At 50.6% G+C, this 2,779-nt stretch overlaps 1 long non-coding RNA gene across 1 annotated transcript; it reads left to right on the forward strand.

Annotated features, from left to right (window-relative positions):
* The first annotated feature begins 741 nt into the window (after positions 1 to 741).
* Positions 742 to 2,324, forward strand: LOC148182801 (uncharacterized). Its single transcript, XR_015774194.1, has 2 exons — positions 742 to 1,173; positions 1,820 to 2,324. It is a non-coding gene; the product is annotated as an uncharacterized LOC148182801 (long non-coding RNA).
* The last annotated feature ends 455 nt before the right edge of the window (positions 2,325 to 2,779 follow it).

A 2,779-nucleotide genomic window follows, 5' to 3' on the forward strand; every position in this document is an offset into this window, starting at 1 on the left:
TCTGAGCATCACCTTTGCTTCTCAAAAAAATCTCCTTTCTTGTGGCTCTCCAGGGTGATACCTTGAGGAGCTGGAACAGAGGCAGTCAAGAGGATTAAAGGATATTTACTGAGGCCTTCAAAGGCCACACCCTGGCAATAACTGGGGCTCTGCCTGGCTGGCTCAGAGATGGAAGCAAAAGGAGAAACCAGCCATGAGATCTCACATTTTTATGTATTTCTGTCTGTTTGCATGCAGGAGTCCTGCCCCCTTCCCTCCTTTTCACATTGTTTATACTTTGAGACTGAAGTTTGAAAAAATTGTCCTTGAGTCCCCAACTGGAATAGGATTGTTCCATCTTCATCACCCTGTGGAAACATCCTAGTGAACCTGAATAAAAAGCCACATGCCAAAGAAAAGAAAACCCAAAACTTAAGGCATGAAGGGCACAAGGCTCCAGACCCTGTGTTCATGTCCAGTCAGTTCTCCTGGCTCTGAGCTGCTGAGCCCCAGCACAGCTCTGCTCCCACCTCTGTCTCCCCTGAATGCTGGGGACACCTCCCTGAGCCAGGGTGAGAGTCTGGGCTTCCCACTGGCACTTTCCCCCAGTTTGTCCTTGTTTTTGTTTTGTTTTTAAACGTCCTTCTCCTTAATCTGTTTTGAAGTGAGTGAAGGCAGCTGTGTGAGCTGGAGCCCACCAGAGCCCACTTTGGCCGGGGTGAGAGTGCTCCTGGCCACCAGCACCTTGTGCAACCTCTCCCGTTCCCTGCAGATGGTACTGTTTGACCATTTTGCAGATTCCCACCTTGGCTAACACCGCAGCTTTAAAGGGAATTTTGCAATGGGGCCCAGGCACACACACAGACCCAGCAGCACCCGCTGCTCCTGCTGGGTGCAAGGGTAAAAATCTTGTCTTGCCCACGCCAGACGCACAATTTTTGAGTGGTTTTGGCAAGGTCAGGCACTTTGTAACCTTACATGCTGTGTAAAAGGGAGTTTTTAGGCACAACCCTCAGCAGGGGATGACCAGCGTTAATTTAGGGCACCTGAGGTGGAATTTACCCTGAGGGAATTTAACAGCTTTACCTGTATGGATGGCCAGAGTTTTTGAGGGATTTAATCAACCCATCATCTGGAGAAAAGCAGCTCTGGGGAGTCTGGGGATGATGCTGTGACCTGAGCAGCCAGCATGAGGTGAGCTTATTTGATAGTACTGGTCAGGTTTTTGTGACATGGAGCTTGGTGCCTTGCTTGTCCAGCAGGCTGCATTAGAGGCACGGTGCTAGCCCTGGAGTCTTCTCTCGGGGAATTGAACACAATTACATCCACCCCAGCAATCTGATGTGTCCCCTGCAGTTTTCCTCTGCTCTGCAAACACTGCCCTTCAGAGCCAGTGGGGCTCAGCCACCGCTGGCAGACCTGGGCTGGCCTTTCCCTTTTCTCTGCACATTATCTGCATTTCAGCCCCAAATCCCAGTGCCTCTTTAAAGTCAATGAGGTGGGAAATCACCTCTCTTTCATTTTTTCCCTTCGGACCTGGTCTGCAGGGTTACTCCAGCCCCAGGAGACGGCAGTCCCTGGGGGCTGGACACAGCTGTAACCTGGATCAGGAGGTGTTTGCCTTTCCCAGAGAGGTGCTGGCACACCTGTGAGCCTGTCCCAGCTCCCAGAGAGCCCTTCAGCACCCTGCTGCCCTTCCTTCAGCACCCTGCTGCCCTTCTCTGCTCAGCTGCAACCAAGCCAGGTGCAGCCATATGTGCCCACAGGGAGGGCTTTGGAAAAAGGGAACAGGCGCCCCTGGATCTGGCTGAGATTCATCTGGCTTTTGATTTCCTCACAGGCTCCAATTTTGGATGAGGTATCAAGAGCTCTGAACTTCCCCAGGCTCTGGAGGCTTTGGGTCTTGGTGTGCAGCTCCTGGCTGGTGAAAGGGCTGGGCCAGGCACCTGCTCCGGTGTGAACCTCTCCCACACGGAACAACGCAGGACTTCTGGCTGGATCCACAGGGATCTCCTCCTAGAACTATTACTCTTTCTGTCTTGTTGCCAGGCAGTTCGTGTTTGAGCTTTCATCAGATCAATTTTCTTCCTTTGAAGGGAAAGTAGCCGGTTAACCTGCGAGCGAGGGAAATGGAAAACACTGCTCTGCCTCTCCCCAATGTGCCATGCAGGTGTAAAGGGGCTTAGGAAAAGTGATAAAAGCAATTAGTCATGTGTGGAACTGGAGGAGGAACAGCATCCAGCTCAGAGGTTGTCTGGGTTTGCTGTAAGCCTCTTAAGCTCAGTTTTTGGATGGAGTTTTGTGAAGGACGGGCAGAAAAATAAAGATTGTACTGAGTAAACTTACCATGTTTCTGCTGTTTTTAGAGCTTCTTGTCTCATATATGAAGAAGGAAGGAAGGAAGGAAGGAAGGAAGGAAGGAAGGAAGGAAGGAAGGAAGGAAGGATTTTTTCCCATGGGAAGTAGCTGGGTCTCAGTTCTGGAGAGAGAAGCTTGGCATGAGCTCTGGGAGTAGAACTGGACACAGAAGGTTCCCCTCAATCACTGCTCCTGCACTTTGTGTCCCAGTTTGTGTCCCAACACTCCCAAACCCCTCCCTGCCTGCAGGTCTCAATTTCCCTCCCCTGACCACTCACTGCTCAGAAAATCTCCATGGAATAGAGCAGGCACAGATAACAATGGCACCAGATAAATCATTCCTCCCCTGCCTTTCCCCCTCCCCCAAATGGCTAAAGTGTCTTTATTATTTAAAAAAAACCCTGCACACACTAAAAAAACCTGACTGAGAGAGACAAAAAGC

This window comes from Pseudopodoces humilis, chromosome 19 (genome assembly GCF_049639895.1).
Source record: "Pseudopodoces humilis isolate 2021_Gansu_Grassland_sample_001 chromosome 19, ASM4963989v1, whole genome shotgun sequence".
NCBI classification, from domain to species: domain Eukaryota; kingdom Metazoa; phylum Chordata; class Aves; order Passeriformes; family Paridae; genus Pseudopodoces; species Pseudopodoces humilis.